Here is a 19,505-nt window from a genome sequence, read left to right as displayed (position 1 = left end):
GAGCTCCCTCCAAACACATTCCATCAAGAAAGCAAGCATTCTGGATAAACAACAACAACAACAACAACAACTACGCCTTCATCCCAAAACAATTGGGGTCAGCGATATGAACCAAAAAAGAAAATCATTTTGGGTCTTCCACATGAATCCTTTTCCTCCAATCATTTCTATCCAATGCCATGTCCTCGGTGATGCATAAAACAAAAAAAATTTAAACTTAGAAGAATCAGAAGTTTAAAACCAAACTGTGCAAGGACTCAAAATTTTCCTTTTTTTTTGTAAAAGATGTGATAATTTGTTAAGCCATAAGTTTACAAACATTTGGCTCCTACCAAGTAATTCAAGACTCATGCAACTATCACGAAAAATTAATGCACCATCCATATAGTCTCAAATAACCACATTCCTTTCGTACAGTTATGATATATTTTGTTTGAAAAACACTTCCGTCCAAGAAATAATAATACATCCAATCATGATCTCATTGTTCTTGGCTCACAAAGAGAAAAGAAAAAACAGAAGATATCACACCATATCATGATCTAAAAGAATCACCACCTCGCGAATAAGGTACTTTAGATCTTGGTAGAAGCATTTTCCGTTTTACTTCTGGCATTCTTGGTTGTCGGTATTTTTCTGTAAACTTCCTTCATCCTGAAAGAAAGCAAAAGATCCAACCCGAACCCAATGGCACAAGCTACAGTGTGAGATAAAGCAAAATAACAGAGAAACAAGAAAGAAGCATTTACGTGGTTCGTGGTACATCCAGAGAGATCTTATATATATATATATATATATATATGAACCAGCAATACAAGGCCTTGTATAATCAAGCCATGAGAGGAGATAAGCACAAAGAAAGAAAATAACACAGAAGGAAAAAAATATCTTTCCAAATCCTCAAAAGGAAAACCCACGATGGTCTGGAATAGATATGATCTGGTTGCCAAAGTTGCAGGATAATCTTAACACTCCCCTTCAAGTGGGGAATGTATATCAAAACAACCCCACTTGCTTAAAATGGTTTTAAAATGTGCTTGACTTAATCCCTTTGTAAGAGCATTTGCAAGCTGATCCATACTTTTGGTGAAGGGAGTACATATTTCTCCGTTTGAATCTTTTCTCTAATGTAGTAACAATCAATCTCGATATGCTTCGTTCTTTCATGAAAGATGGAATTTGCAGCAATATGAATAGCTGACTTGTTATCACAATACATATTCATTGGCAATTCAATGATTACTCGCAATTCAGTAAGAAGAGACTTGATCCATATCAGTTCACAAGAAGTAGCAGTCATAGCACGATATTCTGATTCAGTGTTGGATCTCGAAACTGTATTCTGTTTTTTACTTTTCCAACAAGTAATATTTCCTCCAACAAAAATGCAATACCGTGTGGTAGATTTTCTGTCTGAAGATCCTGCCCAGTCTGTGTCAGAGTAGCCTTCAACTTTATGATGATTATTTCTTGTATATAGAGAATACCTTGCCTAGGACTGCTCTTGATGTATCTAAGAATATGATCAATACCTTTGACATGACATGGCTTGGGGTCATGCATATATTGACTAATAACACTAACAACATAGGCAAGATCAGATCTTGTCATAGTAAGGTATATAAGTTTTCCCACCAATCTCCGAAATTGTTCAACATCCCTGTTTGAGACACCTTCTTCGTCGGTATCAAACTTGACATAAGTCTCGGTAGGAGTATCCGTTGGTTTGGATCCTGTTTTACCTGTTTCCTTGAGAAGATCTAAAGCATATTTTCTTTGAGATATAAAAATACCTTTCTTAGAGTAGGCAACTTCTATTCCAAGAAAGTACCTTAAATTTCTTAAATCTTTAATATCAAAGGCTTTATGAAGATACTTCTTGGTATTGAAAATCCCATCATCATCATTCTCAGTTATTATAATATCATCGACATATACTAACACAATTGTGAGTTTATGATAGTTTTTAAGAACAAAGAGAGAAATGTCAGAAATACACCTTTTAAAACCTTTTTTCTCAAGAGCAAGACTGAGTTTAAGATACCAAGCTCGCAGAGATTGTTTTAACCCATAAATAGCCTTCTTTAATTTACAAGTTAATTCTGGATTTCCCTCTTGGGGGTGTCCCGGGGGTAACTGCATGTAAACTTCTTCTTCTAAATCTTCTTGAAGAAAATCATTTTTGACATCAAGTTGGAACATTTTCCAATTATAATTGCAAGCCATGGACAAAAGAATTCGAAGACTATTCATTTTAGCCATTGGCGTAAACGTTTCTTCATAATCAACACCATAAGTTTGTGTCAAACCCTTAGCAATCGGACGAGCCTTAAAATGTTCTATAGTTTCATCACTCTTATATTTTGTTTTTTAGACCCATCAACATCCTATATCTTTGGGTAGCTTGTAAATTTCCCAAGTTTTATTTTTATTTAATGCACATAATTTCTCCTTCATAGCTTTAACCCAAATATCCTGACTTTTTGCCTTATTAAAAGTAGCAGGTTCTTTCATGATCGAACTAAGAAAGGCAACATATCTTTTTGAGAGATGGTTGTAATCAATGCATTTCTCAATAGGATGCTCAATTGTCATGTAAGTGAAAAAATCTCTGAGATGGCTAGGTGGCCTAGTTGTTCTCTCTAATCTTCTTATAGATTGCTCCTCGGACTGATTGAGAGAATCACTTGGCTGAATTTGAGTCATGGCTTCAATGTTGCCAGCTTCATGATTATAAACAACTAGTATCACATCATCAAAAGAACTGACATTAGGAAGCACAACTGAATCAAATATATTTTTCTCTCCCTGATCAGGGTTTTTGGTTTCATCAAAAATTTCTGAAAAATATGGTTTAGCTTCATCAAAGCTAACATCTCTAGAAATATATAAACAACTGTGAGTAACATCATAGCATTTATACCCTTTCTTAGACAAAGAATATCCTAAGAAAAGATACTTAACAGCACGAGGAGTCAATTTTTCTTTTTTATATGGGTTGGTGGATACAAAAATAGAACATCCAAATGTCTTAAGGTGATTGAGACTCAATTTTCTTCCTTTGAGAATTTATAACGGTGACTTTTCATTGAGACGTTTACTGAAAAGCATGTAAATAAGATAGCAGGCAGTAAAAACATCATCACTCCAAAAAAATTTAGGAACATTTATCTGAAAAAGTAAGGCACGTGACTTTTCCAATAGATGCCTATTTTTTTGTTCGATGACTCCATTTTATTGAGGCATTCCAGCACAAGAGAATTAATGCTCAATGTTATTTTCTTTTTCAAAATACTCAAACGTCTGATTTTTAAATTCAATTCCATTATTAGACTGAATGGCCTTAATTTTGGTTCCATATTGTGTCTCAACTAACTTATAAAGTTCTTTGAACTTTGAAAGCACTTCATTTTTGTTTTTCAACAGATACACCCAAGTGACTTTGAGGAAATCATCTATAAAAGTTACATAATATCGGAAACCATAATAAGAGTCAATAGGGGTTGACCCCCACATATCAGAATGAATCAATTCAAACATGCACGAAGAGACAATCTCAGAATTAGGAAAAGGACGATGTGATAATTTTGCAAGTCTACAAATATCACATTTATTGCAATCAAACTTATGTCCAGAAAATAAACTCTCAAGAGCATAATTAGATGGGTGACGAAGCCGAAAATGTCATGATTTACTTTCTTCTTCTTTTGACAAGAAGGCTCTACAGTTTTGTTCGAGAATATATAGCCCCTGAACTTTCCTTCCTTCACCAATTGCCCTCCTCGTTTTGCAGTCCTGAAACAATATATTAGTTGAAGAAAAAGAGACAGTGCAATCAAAGTCTTCAACTATTCTGGCGATAGACAACAAATTTGTTGTAAACTGAGGAATATAGAGAACTTTAGAAACAAACTGATCATTACAGAAGTGGATTTTTCCAACACCTTCAACTTGAATGACTTTCCCATTGGCAACAATAACAGGTATTTTTTCCATGATCATAACTGAAATCTTCAAGAAGAGAAACATTTTTTTGCAATATGTTCTGAAGCTCCACTATCAATTATCCAAGTATCAGCTGAGTCAGAAGATATGGCAAAATGAGAGAAAGCAGCTCCAGCTTGTTCATCTTTTAAAGATTGGAGAAGATCAAAGATCTTATCTAATGCTTGAGTTGTATCAGGTTTTTGTTTTGTAGCTGCATGAACCTGTTCCTTTGTTTTAGTTCTTTCAATACCAGGTCGACCATATAAAACCCAACATCTCTCACGTGAATGTTTATCCTTTTTACAGTGAGTGCAAACCATTTCTTGTTTTTTTTTTCTTTTCCACAATCATCAAAAGTTTTCAAGGATTCAGTTTTCACACTAAAAGCAATCTTATCAGGGGTTTTAATTCAATTGGCATGATTCATAACTTTTCTTCTTGATTCTTCTCTCACAAGGATAGAAAAAACAAAGTTTAATGAGGGGAGCTCAGAGTTCATAAGGATTTGACTTCTCATTTGTTCAAAATTGGATCCAAGACCATCAAGCAATTAAAAAATATGTTCTTGTTCTTTGACTTTATGAAGAAGCCGAAGATCAGTGATAGTAGGGGAATAAGAATCCAATTCATCCCACATCATACGCATTTTATTAAAGTATTCACTAAGTGGTAGTTCAACCTTTTTTAAATCATGTATGTCTTGAGACAACTGATACATACTGACAATATTATATTGTTCCCCATAAAGTTCACTCACTGATCACCAAATATCTTCAGCGGTATTAAGAAATAAAAAACCCTCAAAATTTTTTGGTTTCATGGAGTTAAGTAACCATGACATGACCAAATCATTGTTGGATTTTCAATCATCATATTTTGGATATAACATCCCTAGATTAATGTTTTTTTCGGTTATAAAACCAAGTTTAGACTTGCCACTCAAATACAACATAACTGCCTTAGACCAAACAATAAAGTTTGTCCCATTTAACAATATAGATGTGATCTTAATGCTAGGACCAACTTGTTCGTTTACAAAAATAGTCGTGCTAGATGAAGAAGCACTAGTGTGTCGATCTGCCATGATGATAACTAGAAAGATAGTAGATAAAATAGCTGCAATAACTCCTCTTGATGATCTGATATGCAGATTAGATGTGCAGCAGAAAATACCTTGCTACTTCAAACAGCAAACACGAATCCAGGCCGCGCGATCACAGTGTGCCACCAGCAACGAGAAGAAGCACCCAGTTGCAATACCGATCATAGGGGGCAGTAGATGACTATGATTTGCTGCAGAGATGAATAAGAGAGCAACAGGCGATGCTAGTGATGGTGCACTCAGATTCAATATTGATCACAGACAGTCCAACAATTACCAGCATGAAACAACACGAAACAATAGATCACTCCAAGAATAACAGTCACACAACCTGCAGAAGGCACAGAACTAGAATAACAACAGACGTATTCTGCAAAAAATACAGAAAAAAGCAATAGTGATCACGATAGGAAAAGAAGGTGACAAAAGATGTCAATTTTGCATCAATCTAAAGTGCAGACCCACGAACACATAGCCCAGATTATGAGTATGCTTTGATATCACGTGAGATAAAGCAAAATAACAGAGAAACAAGAAAGAAGCATTTATGTGGTTCGGCCAGTACGGCCTACATCGACGATACAACAAGAGAGATCTTTTTTATATATATGAACCAGGAATACAAGGCGTTATATAACCAAGCCATGAGAGGAGATAAGCACAATGAAAGGAAATAGCACAGAAGGAAAAAATATCTTTCTAAATCCTCAAAACGGAAACCCACGATGGTTTGGGATAGATATGATCTGGTTGCCAAAGTTGCAGGATAATCTTAATATACAACCATAATCAAGAATATGATCTGATAGCAATGAGCTCTGATGCAGGTGTTGAGGCCTTCGGCCTCTGGGGTTACCTGAGCATCATAAAGGATCTCTGCTAGAAGACCCGAGAATAAGAAGGAACCAAGTGGGAGATTGAGTATAAGGATGTTGTAGATGAGACCATAGTATTTGAGGCCAAAGAGTTCAGAGGCAGTCAAAACTGAGAATGGCAATCTGAACACCATAACATATCCCCACCACGATCGACTCGATGTAGAGGGATCCGGGAAATGTCATGGCCATGATCACGTAGCCAGCAGCCATCAGAATATGAGAAGTTGCATTCCATAGAGGTCTTGGTGTTGCTGATTTTCGGATAAAGTGTTCTAAGACCAAACCCGAAACGATCTGACTAAAGAAGTCAAAGATGCTGGTGAGGGAGACGAAGATGGATACGTTCGCGTCGCCTAGAGCCGAACCTATCTGGCCCATGTTGTTCATCATCGCTAGCCCCGTCCCCACCCCACACAGGAACGACTCGAATAGGATCCAGAACTCCCACGTATGAACCGCCTCCCTTATAGTGTGATCCTTCCCGATCTCCACTCTCCCCCGCAAGTGCCTCTCCTCCCTCTCCTCTTCCTTCTTTTCCTTCTCCTCTTCGGCCACCAATGGTTGCCTCACCGACTCGACTTCCTCTATGGTCGCCGCTACAATGCTCTTCCAATCAGATGTGGCCACCATGTAGGCCGGAATCACGAGCGGTGAGGCCAAGAGCACCACCATCCTGACGACAAAGGCCCTGGAGAAGGCCTTCTCGTAGGTGCCAACTAGGTCATGGAGGTGGAGGTAGATGGCAATGACGACGAAGAGGGAGATGGTGACAAAAAAGCAGCGCGACTCGGTGTGGATCATGGGCGTCGATGAGGTCGGTGGCAGGGAGCTCTCAGAGGAAGAGCATGGCAGTCACGCAGACGAGGTTCAGAAGGAGGGTGAGTTTCAGCAGGAAGTAGGAGGGGCTGCCAAAGAAAAGGGTGGATGCTAGGTCAGTAAAGATGGTTGTGCTTAGCCCTATGTAGCCCTTCAACAGGCCAGATGTCGGCCCCCTGCTCTACTGGAAGTTGCAGATACACGTCACCAGCACTGTCGTGTTCATCCAGGTTGTGTTGTTCCCGCCCATACATAGCACCACGCACATCTGTCAGTAAGGGAGAGGGGAGATCCACTGGCTAACGATGAGCCATTGGACGCCGTAGCCGATGAGGAGGATGGCCCACATGGGGAGGAAGACGGAGGCAACCCTGGCCAGTTGGCCGAATGCCTTGCCCATATCCTTGGCCACGGACAAGTTGTTGAGTTGCACCTGGTTCAGGTTGAATAGTGCATTAAGCACTTCCGAGTAGTTGGTGTTAAATATAATAATGGTAGAGATAAGGATCATAGTGATAAGGCCAAAGATACCAGTCAAACAGAGACTCTCGTGGCTCTGAGGACTCTTCAAGATTAATTATTGTTACATTAGGAGTGTTCTGTGTATCGTATTCATACGAAGGTTATAAATAGATGCTTTAATGTCTCAGCGAAATAAGCGAGACAGTATTTTCTTTAAGCACGTGGTGACTGACGTCTTTTCATGGTATCAAAGCCATCCTCTCCAATGAGCAATCTAATGGCATCCACGTATCTGCATCTAACCCGAATGGATCGATGACTCCTAATATATCTGCCACTTAATCAAACATTGTGGCAAGTCTTGTCTCTATTAAATTGAATCGAGAAATCTACCTTCTCCGGCACTCGCAACTGGAATCGCTCATGGTGAGTCAAGATTTATTAGGTTTTGTTGATGGGTCATCTTCTAAACCAGTCGAGTTCATACTTGATAAAGAAGGCATATAGGTAGTCAACCCTGACTATCACGCATGGCGTAAAGCTGACCAACTTGCCTTAAGTTGGATTAAGGCAAATAATAAGAACTAAGTCTACCTGAGAAGCCTAGATAATGTTAGAGAAAGCCTATGGTTCTCAATCACCTTTGTGCATCATGATGTTGAAGAAAGAATTAACCTTCATCAAGAAGGAATCGCTGGATATGATGGCATATCTTGAAAAGATCATATTTTTATATGATTCACTAGCAACCACAAGCCATCCTATCAATGACTCAGATCTTATTCAAATCACATTGAATGGCATGCCCATTCAATATAAAAGTTTTGTAATGTCGAGTGACTCCACTATTTATGAGTTTGCTGATCTATATGATTTATTAATCAATCAAGAAAAGAGAGTGCCCATGCTGCACTCTAAGTGGTCTAAAGTTTAAGAATCCAATCAAACTACGTTCTCTACCACTTGAGGTAGAGGTCGAGGATGCACCTCCTACAGAGGACTGTGGAATCAAGGTAGAGGAAATGGACACGGTTCTCCATCGAACAACAATCAAGGCTACTCTAACCCACGAGCATTGATCACCTGTTAGTATTGCAACAGACGTGGGCATATTGTTAAGGACTGTTGGGACATTTCAAAGGTTTTTTCAGCAATGTCTATACAACAAGGAGGTGATGATTTTTGGTATCCTAACACAGGAGCCACCAACTATGCATAAGCAAAATCTTACCAATAAGTCTCCATATCTTGGGAGTGATTCCATTATGATAAGCAATGGTAAGACTCTTCCTAATTCTCATACAGGAGACATGGTTATCTCATCTAATGGATCTCAGTTCTCATTAAAAATTGTCCTTCATGTTCCAGCTATCACAAAGAACTTATTATCTGTTGGTCAATTTACTCAAGAAAATGATTGTATTTTTTAGTTCTCACCATTTCACTTTATTGTTAAGGATCGTCAGACAGGCAAGATTCGGCTTTAGGGCCCAAAAACTAGTGTAGGATTATATCCCATCAAGGCAAGTAGTGACCTGTCTATATCCATGGCATATACAACAAGTCGTCAATCATCTGACCTATGGCATTGGCAGCTCAGACATGCCAACAAAGCTATTGTTTCCTTTCTTGGATCCAACAATAGTATACTTTTAAATAAAGAGAGACAAATAAAACCATGCATTAATTATCTCGTCGGCAAGGCTCATAGATACTATTTGGGTACTTTCAATCTTCTAGTTCAAGGGCTCTAGAACTTTTGCATGCATATGTCTGGGGTCCTGCACCTATGAAATCTAGAGAAGGATTTAGATATTACTTATTGTTAGTTGATGATTTTTCAAGGTTTTGTTGGTTATTTCCTATAAAAAATAAATCTCAAGTTTTTTACTGCTTCAAAAATTTTAAGCCCATTGTTGAAACCCAAGCTAGGTTTACTATCACATCTTTTCAGTCTGACAATGGTGGTGAATCTACTAGTTTAGAGTTCAAAAGTTATCTTCAACAACATGGTATTTTTCATCGTCTCTCACGCCCGCACACACCTAAGCAGAATGGTCTAGTTGAACGCAAGCACCGTCACATTATTGAAATCGACTTAAGCATGCTTAGCAGTACCAATCTTGCCTTTGAATATTGGGTTGATGCATTTCGGACGGCAATCTACATTATCAGTCGACTTCCAGCCATCATTTTGAAACGCCGCACACCATATGAACTCTTCTTCCATCATAAACCTGATTACTCTCACCTGTGTACATTTGGTTGTGTTTGCTACCCTCTCCTTACACCTACAAAAATCTAAGTTTCAACCCAAAACTCTACCTTGTATTTTCCTAGGTTATTCCTCTTGCCAAAAAGGATATATATGTTTTCATCCACAAACCGGTTGAACATATGTCTCTCATCATGTATATTTTGATGAGTCTTCTCTTTCCAGTGCCTTTGTTTTGCCCCACCCATCCTCTCTCCCTTCCTCAATCATGTCCCAGAGGGGTCTTTCCTTATATGCCCCACCTTCTGTCCCTCCCAGACTATCTTCCCCCCTACCAGCCCTTCTCTTGTGTTTCCTTCTCTTCCCACTATTGTGGAGAATATTATAACTAGTTCATCGTCCCTACTGTGTTCTCTTCCTGCTATTGCTTCTCTCCCTGACTCCTCTGTGTCTTCAGACCCTTTCCTAACTCCTTCCCCCCTCTCTCCACCGCCAGAGTCTGGTCCGACTATTCATCGTTCTTTGGATCATTCACATCCGATGGTCACTCAATCTATGACTAGTTCCCTAAAACCCAAAACCTTCACAATTTCTCTTTATCCCCTTACCCTTACGGATCTCCATGCATCTCTCCTTGGGCATGAACCGACTACCTTTAAACAAGCTTCCCAGCTTTCCCATTGGCAGACAACTATGCAACAGGAATATGATGATCTCATGACTAATCGAATGTGGCACCTTATTCCTCCACAGTCTCATCTCAATGTTGTCGGTTGTAAGTGGGTCTATTGTATCAAACGTCTCTCTGATGGCACTATTGCCCGATATAAGGCATGACTTATGGCCAAATGGTTTTATTAGGAAGAAGGTCTTGATTTCTATGAAACCTTTAGCCCTATCATCAAGCCCACCACCATTCAGGTTATTCTCTTTCTAGCAGTCTCCTCCAAATGGACCATGCGTCAGCTTGACTTCAACAATGTTTTCCTCAATGGATATCTTGTTGAAGGCGTGTACATGAGCCAGCCCCAAGGCTTTGAAGATACTAAGTTCCCTAATTATGTTTGCAAATTAGATTGTGCCATCTATGGGCTTAAACAAGCCCCTCGGGCTTGGTACCAATGTTTGAGCTCATACTTACTGTCTCTTAGCTTCATCATGTCTCAATCTGATGCATCTCTTTTTATTTATAAAGATAGCTGGTTTATCCCATTCTTACTAGTCTATGTAAATAATATCATAATCACAGGTAACTCTTCAGAAGCCATCACTCGAATGGTCGCCGACCTTGGCTCTACCTTCTCAGCCAAAGATCTTGGACGGTTAAACTACTTCTTGGGTATTGAAGTTCACTATCTTAACAATTATGTGCATCTTTCTCAACGGATGTATATTATTAATCTTCTCAAGAAGGCTTCCATGGTTGACGCCAAGCCGGTTGCCAATCCTATGAGTTCCTCTCTGAAGCTCACCAAACTTGGAACTACGTTATTCTCATATCCAATAATGTTTCGTAGTATCGTGGGTGGTCTATAATATCTGTCACTTACTCGCCTTGACATTGTGTTTGTCGTCAACAAAGTCTGTCAGTATATGCATCAATCGCTTGATGAGCATTGGTCTATAGTTAAGCGTATTCTTCGTTACTTGAAGGACACCGTTGAGTACAGTCGTCGTCTTCGGTCGTCTTTTTTCCTCATTCTAAGTGCCTTTTCTGATGCTGACTGGGCAGGTTGCCCAGATGATCGTAAATCCACTAGTGGTTTTTTGTTGTTTTCCTAGGCAACAATGTTGTCTCATGGTCTTCTCGCAAATGGCATACAGTTGCCAGGTCCAGAACTGAAGTTGACTATAAGTCTCTTGCCTATGCCGCCTCTGACCTGCTATGGTTAAAGTCTTTACTTATAGAGCTTGGTGTTTCATTAGCCAAACTGCCAATTTTATGGTGTAACAATCTTGGTGCATAGTTTTTAGTAGCCAATCCTTTGTTTCATGCTCGCATGAAACACTTTGAGATTGACTTTTACTTTGTTGGAGATCATGTTCGCACTGGCAATCTTTAAGTATAGTTCATCTCCTCCGGAGATTAGCTTGTTGATGGTCTCACTAAGCCGCTGTCAAAGTTTCACGATTTTCGTGTCAAGCTCAATGTGTGCTTCCCCTCGTTGAGCTTGCGGGGGCGTGTTAAAGATAATAACGATAGAGATAAGGATCATAGTGATAAGGCCAAAGATATCGGTCAAACCGAGACTCTCGTGGCTCTGAGGACTCTTCAAGATTAATCATCGTTACATTAGGAGTGTTCTCTGTATCGTATTTTGTCGTGTATATCTTGTACAATAAGGTTATAAATAGATGCTTTAACATCTCAGCCAAATAAGGCGAGACAGTATTTTCTTCAAGCACTTTTATTATCTGGTTTACGTGGTGACTGGCATCTTTTTAGATGGAGAAGGTGTAGTTGTAGCCGGAAACGGCCTGCACCCAGACGGCCGTCACCAAGCCCAGCCATTTTCAGGTCAAGAGGGATGCCGTGCTCCGCCTGACCACAACCCCCATCGTCTTTAACCACGGGAGCGTACCATTTTAACCTGCTTTGCTACTTCCTGTTGTGGGAAAATGATGGGTGGGGGGTGGATTGTTGCTTTGTTGCTTGCTGCTATGGGAAGATGATGATATATTTTCTTCATAGATTGTACACAAACCCAGACCTTCAAAAAGACACCACCAATACGTACTCTGACGAACTCAATAATAATTGATAGAAAAGCAAAGAAATTGTTGTTTTCTTGTTTTTGCTTTTCCCTTGGGAGTAATCAGTTACCCAGAAAATTGTTATACGATAGGATATTATACTCTGATTCATTGTAATTTTCATGCTGTTGGAGTTTCCTAGAGAAATGGTTGCATAAAAAACCAAAGCAGGTCATATGTTCCTCCCCCGAACAGGGCCGGTACTGACATCTCATGTTCGAGGGTTCCAAATAGTGCCACGTATAAGATGCAGACCGGCATGTATCCCGATGTGTGTCCGCATCATACAGCATCGTAATTTGGTGCTGCAGCAAAGACTTAAGTACCCTTTACCGCCATTCGCTTCCTCTTCCTCGAACGGGCATAAATGCCCTCCTTCTAGAAAACTGAATTGTCGGTTCATGAAAAGGACAAAACTGCCCTCCATCGTTATCGTGCCAAAACATTCCGCAGAGTTTGCGTATGTAGCAAGCGTTATGTTGTAGGATTCAAATAGTTCAAAACAATTCATTCTCGCTCTAAGCACTCTACCGGAGATTCTTTGCTTTCATCTGGAGTCGTCGGAGCATCCTTTCCTTTGTTCCAGAGCATCGGTTTCCGTCTTACGCGCAGTCGCAGCATAATAACCACCTTCTGTTGCGTATTAGTTGTTACTGTTGCTTACTCTACAGTTGAAATATCCAAATTCCCATCGTTTCGGTGAGTTTCGTGTAAGGTTTCTTTCTTCAATCTGAAGATTGTTTCTTATACAACGATTTGTACTTATGAACCCAAATATTCCGACGATTTCTAATCATGATGATCGTGTAATGTGTTGTGCAGGTTAGCAATGTTTGCGCCTCATCAGATTAGAGATACTCTGTCGTTCTATGGGTTGTCTATTAGAGAAGTGATCCACCAGTCCCATCTATCTAAGGTTTTGAAAGATACCAAAATATACTTAAGATTGAGAACGATAAAGACAGGGAAAAAGCTTTGGAATCGTCTTATGCGAAGGATTATCCATCAGATATCGAGGTTGCGGACCAAAGGAAGAACTCTGAAGAACGAAAGACGCAGAACAAGGATGACGAAGACAAGGCAAAGGCAAGAAATATTGATGAGAATATAGATAGAAGGCGGAGGATTAATGCACAGCAGATGGAAAAGAGGAAGAAGAATGTGGAGGAGTTTGAAAGGTATGTTAGCTATTTAGTGGAGGACACTAAGGCGGAATGTAAGAGGAGAGACTTGGAGCGTAGTGCAATGCGAAACAAGGCAAGGCTACTGAAGGAGGCGGAGGAGAGGCAAAGGCAAATGAATAAGGAGGAGGAAGAGAAGGAACAGAATATTCCTCAGTATGAGGAAGAAAAAGAAAGGCGAATAAGGAAGAAGGAGTTTGAGGAAGCTAAGGAAATGCAAAGGCAGGAGAAGGAGAATGAGGAAAAGAAGGAAAGGCAACGGAAGGAGAAGGAGGAGGAGGAAGAAAATGAAAGAGAAAGGAAGAAGCAGGAGGAAGAATTGCAGGAAAGAAGGAAACAAGAACTGGAAGAGAAAGAAAGGCGGCGGAAGGAGGAGGAGGAAGAAAATGAAAGGGAAAGGAAGAAGCAGAAGAAGGAAGTGCAGGAAAGGGAAAGGAAGAAGCAGGAGGAAGAGGCGAAAAGGGAGAGAGAAAGGAAGTAGAAGGATGAGGAGAAAAAGGAGAGAGAAAGGAAGGAGGAGGAGGCGAAAAAGGAGGGAGAAAGGATGCAGGAGGAGAAAAGGGAGAGAGAAATGAAGGAGAAGGAGGAGGAGAAAAGGGACAGAAAAAGGAAGCAGAAGGAGGAGGAGAAAAAAGAAAGGGAAAGGAAGAAACAGGAGGAAGAGACGAAAAGGGAGAGAGAAAGGAAGCAGAAGGATGAGGAGAAAAAGGAGAGAGAAAGGATGCAGGAGGAGAAAAGGGAGAGAGAAAGGAAGTAGAAGGAGAAGGAGAAAAGGGAGAGAGAAAGGAAGCAGAAGGAGGAGGAGAATAGGGAGAGAGAAAGGAAGCAGAAGAAGGAGGAGAAAAGGGAGAGAGAAAGGAAGGAGGAGGAGGAGAAACAGGAGAGAGAAAAGAAGCAGAAGGAGCAGGCGAAAAAGGAGAGAAAAAGGAAGCAGAAGGAGGATGAGAAAAGGAAGGATAGAGAAAGGATGGAGAAGGAGGGCGAGAAAAGGAAGGTGAGAGAAAGGCATGCGATGGTGGAGCCGGTAGAGATGGAGATTGAAAGGCAATTGGAGACAGTGGACCCACCAGAAAGTCCCAGGTTGGAGGGAGAACAGAAGAAAATAGCGACCAAGGTAAATATATTTGTTCTATTTGTGAAGATTTAATAATATGTTTAGCGATTTTGGTATAGCGATTACTGTGTTAGGTATTAATATGTATAGCGATTACTGTGATAGTCTGTCTGCAACTAATATTATTTATAGCGGTTAGTAGAATAGTATTTATAAGTACAAATAGAACTAATTTACAATTGGTAGGAATAATATGTTATTTTGTGTTACAGGGAGTTCACAGGAGAAGTAGAGCACCAGGTGAAAAGCTCGGAGGTCGGTTTCAATGGCCTGTAGTTCTGTCGTGGTATGGTCAGCTAAGTGCATATCAGAAGGACCGATTACGAAATATGCACTTCAGTGGCCTTTTGGACCAGCAATATTTTGAAACTTGCTGGAATACCATGACCTACCTAGTAAATAAGTGGAATGATAAGACGAACACATTCCAGTTTGATTCTTTTGAGATCACCATGACTCTAGAAGATGTGGCGAGGATCACTGGCCTTAAGTGTGATGGCAGTGTTGTCCTATTACGGCATTCAAACTATAACGCAAGGGAAAAATGCACGGCCATGTTAGGAATGTCGATGGACGAATGGAGTCAATGTATTTCTGGTGGAATCAATTCCACATCAATGAAAGTCTCATTTTTTCGTAATAAATGGGAAGGTCACTCTGCTACTTGTGCATCTGAAATAGCTGACCAAGAGTTATGCGGCTTCCTTCTATATTTTTTTGGTCTTACATTATTTTCCGATTGTTCTGGTTCGAGAATAAGTTTCATGTGGCTGCACTACCTGGCAGACTTAGACGAAGTCGACAACTATGCCTGGGGTGCCGCTATGCTCGCACACTTGTACAGTCAACTCCACCGTGTGAGTAATGGTACGAAAACAGTTGGGGGATTTTGGCCATTTGTTCAAGTATTTGTTGATTACATACTTAGTAATTGTAGACAAATCTCATTGCAGGTTATGGTGTTACTAATAATATTGTTTTTGTTAGGCATGGGCGTTGAAACATATTATCCCATTGCGTCCACGTTGTGGCACTCCGATTTGTGGTTTTCCAAAGATCGATCGCTGGGCTAGAATAAACGTCACAGTTTATAATGCTAAGTCCATTTTAGATGGGCTGCAACTAAATGAGGTAAACGTTCTAAAATTGTTTACAATTGCGTCAGCATTTACCATTGAGTATTATAAATCGTTGTAATGTTCAGCATTCTTAAGTATCCATCGTTGCAGGATTGTCTTCCGTAGTACATATCGTTGTTGTCATATCATGCGTAAATAAATTTTAATATATTTGTCATTCGTTATTAAAAAGAATTACCAATGTATAGGTTTTGTGGAGACCTTATGGAGATGGGGAGTACGATGATGAAGACGTTGTTGCAGCAAGGTAGTCGAGTTCTCCTACAATCTGGCTTGGGGCAGTCTATCCTAAATAAGCCTTTGAAAGTGAGAAGGAAGATAAATAGTGGTGGGGGCAGGAACGTGAATTGACGCGATCGCTACAGGGACGAATTATTAAATTGGAACTCAGGTGGTTTCCCTGTCGTATCGTATGATCATGAAGGACGACAATTTGATCCCTTCTATTTTGAAAGGTATTGGGAACCAATGCGGCAAAATCGGAAGATTGAAAAAATTGTGAACCCATGTCTCCCAACTGCCCCTTCTCATGTTTCAGCTCAGCCTCTACAACCAAAACGTTGTCTCTCTCTGGTTACAACTAGTCCCTCAGTAACAAAGCGCGAGAAAGAGTGAACACTTGCTCCAAAAGAGAACATTGTCTCTGCCGCAAGGTTCGAAGTTATGGAGAGGGAGAATAAGAAATTAAGGGCAGAAGTAAGCACTATGGGATTCAATTGAATTCAGTGGTAGAGATGATGACCAGTTTTCTTATGAAAGGTTTCGCAACGAAGATGCCACGCAAGATAGACAGTCCACAAATAAAAAGTGAGAGACAAGTCTATGATATTTCATCTGATTCGTCAAGTGCCTCGGAATAAATCCTAGATTTTCATTTTTATCACGCTAGGTTTGTGTTGTAATTGTATAATGAGTTGTAGTAACGTGACATTCTGTTATTATTTAATTCTTTATTATTACATCTTTTTGTCTGTGGATCTCGGTAATAAATAAACTTTAATCGAAAATAGATGTTTGTTTAGAAATCGTGGCATTGCCTAACCTCTCTGGCATAGCTAAGATATAGCATTTATGTTTAGCAATCGCTGTATTTGTCTCCGCCTTGAAAAAATATCGCAAAAAGGATTGACGATGTAAGCCGTGAACAATAATTTAACGAGTTCTGACTGCGTAAATGATAACAGTCAATAGCGACAAGAAAAGGTTGATGCTCCAAAATTTGTACGATACGGTTCCCAGTCAGCAATTGTTCATCTGGCAGGGACACCTTCAATTCAAACCGCGATAATGAACGTTTGTTGTTAAAAAACCGTTGAGGAAAGTATGTTGCATGAATATATTGATGTATCCATATACGATAATCAATAGAATAATCGTGAAAGATTATTCATACCTGGAAAACGGGTTTGTTCGGGTCGTGTCAATCTCTCACTGAAAGATTGTTATAATGCGACCGACAAACGACGGGTTTTTAATTATTTAAATGTCAATTATATAATTTGCGGGGTGTTTCCAAAAAAGTCTGGCATGTGAAATGACGTATTTTCAAATATTTAAAACGCAAAGGGCGGCTTGTGGAAAGACGTATTTTTAAATACTTGGAATGCAATCATTTAATTTGGCGGCGGTTATCAAAAAAGGGCAGCATGCGAAAAGACGTATTTTTATTTATTTAAAACACAATCATTTAATTAGCGGGCTGTTTTTGAAAAAGGGTGGCACGTTAAAGGACTTTACCTTTGTATTTGACTGCAGACGACGTTTTCGTATCTGCATTGCAAAGGTGCCATCGATATCTCTGTCCAGGCATGGCGCCAAAGAATGGGACAATCAGAGCAGTACGACCAGCCATGGCGGCCAAGAAAATGACGACGATGGGAGCAATACTACCCGGCACGGCGCCAAAGACGATGGGAGCACTACGACCGGGCACGGCGGCAACGGAGAGGACAATGGGAGCAAAACGACCAGGCACGGCGCCAAAGGAGTGGACGATGGGAGAAAAACGACCAGGCACGGAGCAAACGGAGAGGATGATGGGAGCGAAACGACCAGACACGGCACTAACGGAGAGGACGATGGGAGTAAAACGACCAGGCACGACACCAACGGAGAGGACGATGGGAGCAAAACGGCTAGGCACGGCGCCGAAGAAGAAGACAACCACATCCACAGTACCAACACCAGCGCTTAAGACGTATATTTTTTGAAACGCCTGAGCGGTTTAGTCAACATTTGCCTTTTCATGTCGTATTTGGACTAGTGTTGTTTACTGTAGACAATAATTTCAATGTCGAATCCTGAATACCACACTCATGGTGCACTCAGTTCAACATCCACGGGCAAGGGTGGGCGGCAATGCCCTGACGAGTTCATAGATAACATCAAGCAGATGAAAGATGAATTTGCAGTTGGGAACACTATCAGTAATTTTGTAAGTATTTAACCACTGTCAATTTCTAGGTCATTCCGGTTTGTATGTTTTGAAGTTCGTAAATTTGTGCAACCAGACAATGTGTGATTTTGTCAATTACATCTAGAGCAACCCAACGAGCAATACAGTACGCATCATCAACCCTTATTTCATGGTATGTCTGATCCGCTGTTGTTTTGTTTGCTTTTATGACGTACTCACGTTTCTTGGTGGTTAAACCTTTCTATTTCGTGCAACAGATGTACGTCCAACGAAATCCATACGACATTGGATTCACAGATGCACTACCTTGTTGGAACAGCGATGATGAGTGCCTAGACATTTCAAAATTTGGAAAGGTAAGTGAACAAACCTCTTCTCCAAGGTTTAGTCGTAACATCCCCATCACGATATGTCTCTAGAATGAAACATTATTTTATCTATTCGCAGATTTTACTTCCTACACTCTGGCAAAATCCCGACCATTGGGTCCTATACGAGATGAATTTTCTGGAAAAATAACTATGGTGCTATAACTCATTGGACTGCCACAGTGGCGTAGAACGCGACGCTATGCATTTGGTAAGCTTGTGCCCATAGGTGAATCGTAGTTATTCGAGGTGGACCGGACTGTAATATATTATCCCTTTATCACAGGCAAGATTCCTTAACGGGCTTATGGATGTCGACATTGTCGAGTAGATGTTGCTCTGTGTTGACGATGCTCCTTTACAAAGTAATGGGGTTGATTGTGGCATATTCATAATGAAGCATATTGAAGCAATAAACAATGGAGAAGAACCTTGTTTCCACGCTGTATGAGTTTTGTATCCGATGTTATTGTTTATTCCTGTTATATATTGGTTTCACATTACATGTTTTGTTGCAGGAACATATGTCGAAAATACGCTACGAAATATGCGAAAAATTGATTGAGTTTAAAAAGAACGGCAGACAAAATATGTAAAGTGAAACCTATCGATTGCTCTGTCTGTACAACCTAACGAACTCTGTCATCACCGTTCTCGCCCTCCTCCTCGACAACAACCCAGTCGGTGCAGTCGCGCTGAGGATGGACAGCAGGAGATCCACCACGTCTTCTTCCTCTCCCTAGCAAGGAGGTTTCAGCGGAGCTTTCGTTCCGGTGACGGGTGTTCATCTCGTTCCGGTGACGGGTGTCCTACGAAAAGTAAATCGTATTCAGAATTAGTTTTGTGTTGTATACGCATAACCAATGCTGGTAAAAGTTGTTCTTCAGTAATGAAAAATACTGTACGACGAAAGATATTTCTAAAAATCGCATTCCGTGAACTTATCAATAAGAAATGTTTGTTCTCAGAAATCGCTGTATTGCTGAACCTACGATAATGTACACCTAAGGCGATTTCTTGGGACGTGTGTGGACGTACTTGTGGATTTATTTGAGATTGAAAAATTTGGTCCA

At 40.2% G+C, this 19,505-nt stretch overlaps 1 pseudogene across 1 annotated transcript in view; it reads right to left on the bottom strand.

Moving 5' to 3' along the window:
* LOC149814962 (protein NUCLEAR FUSION DEFECTIVE 4-like) overlaps positions 1–11,974 on the bottom strand; it is an 87,641-nt pseudogene extending 75,667 nt beyond the window's left edge. Inside the window, exons 1-2 of the transcript XR_016428124.1 lie at positions 11,911–11,974; positions 6,093–7,260 (exon numbers count right to left, since the gene is read on the bottom strand). The product of XR_016428124.1 is annotated as a protein NUCLEAR FUSION DEFECTIVE 4-like (transcript). The remainder of the gene's footprint in view (positions 1–6,092; positions 7,261–11,910) is intronic.
* Positions 11,975–19,505: the final 7,531 nt, after the last annotated feature.

The sequence above is a fragment of the Nuphar pumila genome, chromosome 15, assembly GCF_984573655.1.
Source record: "Nuphar pumila chromosome 15, dmNupPumi1.hap1.1, whole genome shotgun sequence".
Taxonomy (NCBI): Eukaryota; Viridiplantae; Streptophyta; class Magnoliopsida; order Nymphaeales; family Nymphaeaceae; genus Nuphar; species Nuphar pumila.
Note: the sequence above shows the minus strand (reverse complement) of the source record. Positions and strands in the feature narration are given on the sequence as shown.